We start from the raw sequence: 9192 nt of genomic DNA, 5'->3' as shown, positions 1-9192 counted from the left end.
TATTAATTTATTCTCAGTACATATCAGAGATTTTATGATCTCCTAAACTCCACTGAAGTTGTTACCTAGGCTGGTAAGGGAACGTTAGGAAACCAGTCACAAGCTCGGAGAACAAACTGTCCTTCACCCTCATATATCAGAGAGATAATAGCTAAATATTTCCAGACGAGCTACCTGGCCGGCTACATCCCTATAAACAATGGGAATCTCTCTTGTAGATATGTCTTATTCTGACTTATTTGAAACCATGGCAAACAATGCCAGCAGCATCAGATCAGTGTTCCTCACCAGTGTCCTAAATTCAAAAGCGGAGCTGTTTGAATACTGGACTTTTATGTACTGCTCGCCTTAGTGAGATTAGTTGAAAATATTTGTAAAGTAGATCTCTGAGTGTTTTTGTCTTATTTCTTGGACTGTTGTGTAAGGATAAGCATTATCGCTCATTTAAGTCGACGGTTTTATATTATGATTATTTGATGAAATATGGATACATTTGAAAATTGGTAAAAGCAATGTTTTCAAAAGCAGAGGTTTCTTTGTTTTTAGGTAATGCATACCGTAATTGTTCCTTACCAGAGGTATTTTGGGGGAAGATACCTTTGTGGAAGAGAAGGAGAGTCTCATTTCTAAAAGCAGAATTGCACATAACATGAATATGTAGTATTAGTAAGTTTTTATATAAAATCACATACACTATATATAAAATCTTATGTAGCATTTATATAGAAGATCTGATCCACTATCCAGAAGCATTGATTATGAATACATTAAAACAACAGATTAATCTAATTAGCAGCTAAATGTAGTTCTTCCAATACTTAGTGAATATTTTTAGTAAAAAAATAATAGCAAATTCCTAAGTATACAGAACTAAAGATAAATGAACCAAATAAAGTCTTCATATGATGCTTTTAGCAAAACAGGAAGTTTATTTGTTGATTTGAGAAAGCATAAATAGGGGAAATTATAGAATATTTTGTGCTATGGCATTGAAGGGTAGTTGTTGGATGCACTAACTGGTAAATGATGGAAATAAAGCAAACACGAGAATAAATGGAATGCTTGGCAAATGGTTCAAGGATGTGTGAGCAGATTGTGTATTTAGAAGTAAATATACAAGAAATGTTTAGTGATATTTGAAGTATTTTAGGAGAATACATGAATGTATGCCTACTTCTGTATGCACATACTTCATTATGTAGTAACGTTACTTATGGGTGAATGTGTAAGAAATGCTCACAGTGATATTAAAAATATATTAGGAGAAGACATGAATATATGCATATTTCTGTTTGCTGACATTGCCATGTTATTGAGAATCAAAATTATTTTCCACATTAGACTGAATGATGTAATAAAGCATGGATCTAAAAATTATTGTATCAAAGACTAAAGTAGTTATATTTTATGTTTTACTAGGAAAAAAATGCAATTGAATGAACAATTGCACAATTTATATCGTTTTTGAAATATAATAAACAGATGAATTTGTATGCCCATCAAACTGTAAGAGTAGCAGTAGCTCTTGACTTACTTACAACCATTCATTTACTGATCATTTGAAATTACAATGGCATTGAAAAAAGTTACATGACCGTTTTTTCACACTTACAAATGTTGCAGCATCTTTATGGTCAGGTGATCAAACTTCGGACACTTGGCAACTGGCATGTATTTATGACTGTTGCACTCTTCTGGGGGTCATATCACCATTTATAACCTTCTCAGCTGACTTCTGACAAGCAAAATCAATGGGAGAAGCTGGATTCGCTTAATGATTGCATGATTCACTTAGCAACTGCAGTGATTTGCTTAACAGTTGCAGCAAAAAATGTAAAATTGGGCACAACTCACTTAATAAATGCCTTGCTCAGCAATGGAAATGTTGGGCTAAATTGTTGGTTGTTAAGTCAAGGACTATCTGTACTTTCAGATTGCCTAATCATAGGACAAACTAAATGTGCGCAGTTTTGTGTTACATTATATAGTTTAACAGAATTATATTTTCCAAAGTCAATTACTATTAAACTATTGCCAGAGTACCTGCAATTGTGGGAAAGATTAATACAGACTAAAAGTAATAACAATCATATGAGCATCTGCAACTTTTATTGACTAGCAAACAGCATTATTAGTCTCATTTCAGCCCAGGAATTGAAACTGGCCAATCTGCTGCTGCTGTAGCTGCTGCTATTTGGCTGAGTATTTGGAAGTCTTCTCCACAGCAGAGAAATATAGAAATTTGCTCCGCAGTCCAATCCAAATTGTCTCATTGTTGGAATCTGCTAGGTCCAGAAGCTCCTGACAATATCATGACACAGAGAAACAGGAGACTTTTGCAGGATTGGTGGAGTTCCTGAACTCTGCTGACTTATTGTTTTAGTTCAGAGTTATTGCACAAAAGTCAGATTTTCAAATATAATGCCATTTTCTAGTAGTTACTAATACTCAATTACTGTTTAAACTATCTGGCCTTTAAAAGTCACATTATAAACTATCTTTACGTTTCTTCAGTTTGAAAGCTATCACAATAACCAGTTTCTTCAAGCTTTATGATCCCAAACAGCTCTCTGATCCTTTTCCAGACATGCCTAAAATGCCCATTCCAATCCTATACCACAAAGACTTGCCTGAAAAAAAAATCTCTTATCTTTTTTTCTGAAGAAAGTTTATACTGCAGATAAGGGAAAGAAACCAAGAATGTTGGTTAAGTGCATCTTTCTGCATTTCTGACCTGTGCAAGATGTAGGACATAGATGGAGGAAAAATACTTTCCTGAGGCCTGACTAGAGGTCTATTCAACTCTTCATCCATATAACATTTTGCCACCTTTCTCATGAGATGACCTCACATAGTAAGCAGATTCTCAAAGAATTACTTCAAAATGCATTGTGTCATCTCAGATTACATATGCTGCTTGTTTTATCACATGCTAATTCTCTGGAATCCACATGGCATGCATAGGCATCCATTCCTAACCATAATGATGTTAAAAGGATGAAATGTCAGATGCTCCATCCTTTTATAGTTGCATCATGGTGTCCCATGTAAGCAGAAAAGCAGTGTTTGTATCTCAAATTATATTTCATTACTTGGTCCCCCCACCCTTTGGTGGCATGGTCAAATACACACACACACACACACACACACACACACACACACCACCTCTGGATGAATGGAGCCCATCAAGTGGTTGATCTGATTATTATTGCCACAGGTGATTTTTTTAGCTTTTGTATTGGGGTTTTATTTTTGTAAACAGCCCAGAGTTATTGTGAGTTAATTAGGTGGCTATATACAATTTCTTAACAAATAAATCTCAACAACAGCAATAATAAAGCTATATGTGATATAACTTTACGCTATAAAAGGAAGGGGGAAGCCTTGAAATTTATTATGTAAAAAACTCTTAGGAAAATTTGAAGTTTGCTTGAAAATATTTTAATCCCAGTTAAAAGAATAGTTCAATATTTTGGCAAATGGCATTGCTGCAAATAAATTTATTTTTCCAATGATATATACATACAGATTCCATATTTCCTGATATTTTAATAATCTTCAACTACTGGGAATATTTCCAGAAAGAAGGATGTGACTACAACAATCAGCAATTACTATTAAGTATGTTAATAATTCTATGAACTTCAGGCCACATATGGTAATACTAGGGCAACGTCAAATCATGTCAGTGTGTGTCCCAAAATGCATCTCCAAACTTAAGATGATCATAACCTACTATTTTTATTGACTATTCTTTGAAATACCCTGTATATTGTACATATATGTTCGGTTAACTATATTTTAAGATAGCAAGATACTAATTTTATAGTTTTTAAAACAATGGCAAGACAAGGATGATATAGTCCAACATTATCAGGGGATTTATAATCCATCCAGTTCAGCCTTCTGTTGTCTACCGGCATTGATTCTTTAGGATTCCAGAAAAAAGGTCCTTTCTGTCATAAGCTACCTATTTTTTCCCCACTGGAGATATAATAGACTATGACATGTTTTACAAGCAAAGCCTGTGTTTGAGTCATGAGTCCTTTAGCTAAGTCTTTTGAACTTTATGCTGATGAAGTTAAAAGAGAAAGGGAAATAGAAACATTTTTAGTTGAGAGAGAGAGAGACAGTTGAGCTCTGCTTAGAATGGGGTATAAATGAACTTCAAGAATTATTTTATAAATCAATGGAAGAAGTGAGAATTGAAAAGTGTGTAGTCACCTCTTCTCAGATGAATGCATCTCTCTTTGCTGAACTGTAATGAGCTCCAGGTGGTAATTCGTTCCCCCTCCTCTGTGTCCTGATGCTTCCAATTTTATCCAACTATTTCAAATTAGGAGTTGTGCTGGATGTGAAATGTAACCTTTCACCTCTTTACAACAGTTGTGATTACTGTATTATATGCCTTTGGAAATTGGAGTCATTGGTTGAATCGTGCAACATGGATAATTGAGCTCAAGTTACTTCAAAGAGTGTTCTTCTTACAGAAGTTACACAGTTCTTATAAAGATGTGCCACTTTCAGACACAAAATGGAAAACAGCTGTATGCTTCAGAGAAGAACATTAGCCATTCCAAATTCAGACTGGGTGAAGGAAAAAGTGCTAGCTGTATAACCTTTTTAAATACACACCAGTGGGTTTTAATGGTATGTGCCTTTTCAATTTATTAGAATAACTAATTATTTTTCAGTATATTCAAAAATGGAATTATGATAAATCCTTATTCTGGCAAGTTTCAAGGGATGTTTTCTTAAAAACATGAGTTGCCTCTGAACCACTCAAATACATTGTTTGCATAGGGCAAAGGCAAAACAGTTCACTCTGTTCCTCATTTTATGCAACATTGAAAGCTGAATTTTATTTTGACACTGGTAAGAATACACATTATCCAGTAATACACTGAGAGCTGTTTTAGGGGTATGCCAAGCACTAACAAGTCATTCTACACTATCCAGTAACACTTTGCCAGTACTACCATATATTCAATAATTCTTGCCACTCAACCTTATTCCCCCAAATAGTTCATGTTGTTCCCTGTGTACTCTGGCTAATAGCAGTTCTTCACACCTTTCTTAGCCTAGCTATATGTAACACTTTTACTTTACTGACTCCTGAGCCTAATAGGGCCTGCCAGCTAGACCCATCTCCCTTCCAAATGCCTCAGTCATAAAATTTAATATGCAGCATCTTTTAATTTAGCATTTTATATTTGCCATTAAACTTTATAAAGGTTGACGAAGGAGGGAGAGAAAAAGAGATAAATGTGTGTGGTGCAGCTGGATAGTGTAGTGGTTATAGCATGGATTTTGAAATGGGGGATCAGGATTCAAATCCCAGCTAGTACCTACCTTACAATAGAGTTAGATGGGATAAGGTCCCCTAATGCTTCACCTGCCTATCACTAATATGAGAATGACATGAACTAGGAGAATCATGCCAGCTGGGACATAACCTGGATTAACAAGATCTGCACCAGACGTTTGGGATCCAGGACAACCCGATTAGTGGGCTAATTACTGGAACAAATTATATATGGATGAGACAAGAGTACCAGGAATTGATGGAATGTAACTACAACAGTATATCTAATGAGAAGTGGGACAGGAAACATTTGAGGGAAATATAGATGGAAAGAAGACTTGCTTCCAAACTAAGTGGGAAATACAGAGTTACCCAATGTTTCAACATAGTGAAGAGGAAACTGCTTTAGTAATTTTCGATAGGCATCTTGGACTCAAGACTTGGAAGAACAACTGGATGTGCAACCAACACTGGAAGCTGGAACATCTCTGCCACTCTTCCACTATAGAGCATAGTAGCTGATATGAGGCATAATGGCTAAATTAGCTACAATCAACCCTGACCAGTCATCAAGACTCAGTAGATTTTTCATTGATTTTACAGAAGATAATGTTTAATAAGCACTATGCAATCTAAAATCATCTCTAGCTATTGGTCTGGACGGAATATGTGCCTACTTCTTAAAAAAGCTATCCACTGCCATAGCAGAACCTCTAAACATAATCTTTGAAAAATCTTTCAGGACCAGCTCCTTGCCAAAACTATGGTCACAAGCCACGGTCATCCCCATCTTCAAAAAGGGAGACCCCAGCCTAGTTGAAAATTACAGACCAATCTCTTTATGATGCATCACCTGTAAAGTCATGGAATCAATTATTAACCAATCCATCATCCTCCACTTAGCAACAAACAACCTACTCTCTAATAAACAATTTGGTTTCAGGAAAAAACTATCATGTAATCTGCAACTCCTACACTGCAAAAATATATGGACTACACAACTTGACCAGGGCAAAGCAATTGACGCTATTTACATAGACTTCTGTAAAGCCCTTGATTCAGTGGTACACAACAAACTATTCCTAAAACTAAAATCTTATGGTATCTCCGGACACCTGCATAACTGGATAGATGCATTCCTGTTAAATAGGCAACAAATGGTCAAAATAGAGAACACCCTATCAAATCCTGTACCTGTCAACAGTGGTGTCCCCCAAGGCAGCGTTCTAGGACCAACTCTCTTCATACTCTACATAAATGACCTCTGTGATCATATTAAGAGCAACTGCGTTCTCTTCGCTGATGATGTAAAGCTATTCAACACCACAGACAGTACCGCTACCCTTCAAAAAGACCTTGACGATGTATCAGAATGATCAAACAAATGGCAACTTCAAATTTCAACAAATAAATGCTCTGTCTTACATATTGGCAAAAATAATCAGAAAATGAAATATAAGCTGAATAGTCAAGACCTTGTTGATGACTCCAACTATGTCAAGGACCTTGGAGTACTCATCTCTAATGATCTAAGTGCTAGAGCCCACTGTAACTACATAGCTAAAAAGGTATTAAGAGTTGTTAACCTAATCCTGCATAGCTTTTTCTTTGGTAATATCACACTACTAACTAGAGCATACAAAACATTTGCTAGACCAATACTTGAATATAGATCATCAGTCTGGAATTCGCATTACATATCGGATATTAATACAGTCGAGAAAGTCCAGAAATATTTCACGTGAAGAGTCCTCCACTCCTCTACTCGTAGCAGAATACCTTATGCCACCAGACTTGAAATTTTAGACCTAGAAAACCTAGAACTATGCCACCTTCAGTCCAATCTAAGTATAGTTCATAAAATTATCTACTGCAATGTCCTACCTGTCAATGCATACTTCAGCTTCAACCATAACAATACAAGAGCAAACAATAGATACAAACTCAAGGTTAACCGCACCAAACTTGATTGCAGGAAATACGACTTCAGCAACAGAGTGGTCAATGTCTGGAATAGTCTACCTGACTCTGTGGTTTCTTCCCCAAACCCCAAAAACTTTAATCTTAGACTGTCTACTATTGACTTAACCCCTTTCCTAAGAGGTTTGTAGGGGGCATGCATAAGTGAACCAACATGCCTACTGTCCCTGTCCTATTGTTTCTTTTTTATTCGTATCCATTTCATGTATTCATAACCATGCTTATACTTATACCTGTTATCTAAAACTTGCTTGACAAATCAATAAATAAAAATTAAATAGAAGTACCATCAGATAATATGGTCATGACAATCCCATTTATCATCATAACAAAAACTTATGAACTAATACACTACAACTACTGTAATTTAGGAGAAGCCAAGAGATACACTAGAAAAACAGAAGCCAAGAAGATAAATGCCCTATTCTCCAAAGGACCATCCAAGATGTACCCCCAATTACAGTATAGCAACACAGTAATAACAGAGCCACCAATAGCAGAAACTAAACAGTACTGGAAGAACAGATGGAAAAAAGAAAAGACCCATATCTCTAGTGCAAAGTGGCTATAAGACCTTTGCCTATTAGAGCAGACCACAGCAATCACCCAGAATAAAAATCAGCGTCACCATCACAGTAGCAGATATCCAACAGCTGGTCAAAAACATAAAGAGCTGGCAAGCACCTGGCCTGGACATGATCCCTACTTACTGGCTGAAAAAAAAATGCTTAGTAGTGCAGATTAATCCACTGCTAAGATGCTGGCTACCACAAATTTTCCTTTTTTGTTACATTTCACAAGGAAAAGTAACATGGCTACTGATGTAAGAATCACATTTGTATAATGTGGCTTGATCACAAAAGTCTCTTCATATTAAATACAACTGTGAAATCAACTGAAGATTTTGCAATATTAGCACTGAGTCAGGAAAAGAAATACTGAATAACTATCAGTTAGTATGGAAATTAGGCAATGTTTGCATTAATATTTGAGACATAGAATGAAAATTATTTTGAAATATAAAAGGGTTATATTCAAATATTTTCAAACAGTATCATTTTTCTATTTCCTTTTTTGAATGAATAGTCATAATATAATTCACATTCTTGTTGGGTTCATAAAATATACTGTGTCAAAATCATCTGAAACACAGTATGTGTGAATTCAGCCCGATTTACTTGGGATCTGCTTCAGTGTGGAAAAAAGCACGTATCCCATACTAGTTCATATTAAAATAAAATGCATCTAAAAGATATGTAGCACATCACAGAAGATCCAGATTAATATTTTAATGTTAATATTTCTGTGATGGTAAAGAGAAGAGAAAATAAAAGAGAAGTTGGAGATTATTGCTGATATATTTCCCAATATCTCTTAGGGTTTCAGATTATTAACATGCTGAATGCAAGGTTATCATACCTTGGAGTTTGATTTAGATAAGCTCTGGATTTCAACTCTAGATTTAGTTTTTGGGTTTTAGCACTTTATACCTGGACCAAAGAGATGACACAAGGCTTTATGCTGTGATGATGGAGACGCCTGCTGCATTATGGAATCCACAGAATGCTTGTCAAATTATTTTGAATTTAGACTTCTACCAATGTATTCAACACTTTTTCACCTTTTTGAACAGGTGTTTTTTTTTTAAAAGGCTCACCTAATAGTTTATGCAATAAAGGGGTTGTGCCATGAACCAGGGGTCTACAGTTGTGCAAATAGAAATTCCACTCAGTCCTATCAACTATCAGTTATGGAGTTCCTTCTTTCAAGCACTAGGTCTTTGAGTCAGGTAAAGGTGGAAATCTGGCAAGTAGAAGGAGAACTAAGTTTGAAAAAACCTTGATAACCTTGTATGATAACCTTGCTCTCTCCAGCTGGTAAAACAGTTTGCCAGCAATACATGTTTA

Source organism: Pseudonaja textilis, chromosome 2 (genome assembly GCF_049901715.1).
Source record: "Pseudonaja textilis isolate UNSWEBS1 chromosome 2, rPseTex1.2, whole genome shotgun sequence".
Classification (NCBI taxonomy): Eukaryota; Metazoa; Chordata; class Lepidosauria; order Squamata; family Elapidae; genus Pseudonaja; species Pseudonaja textilis.
Note: the sequence above shows the minus strand (reverse complement) of the source record.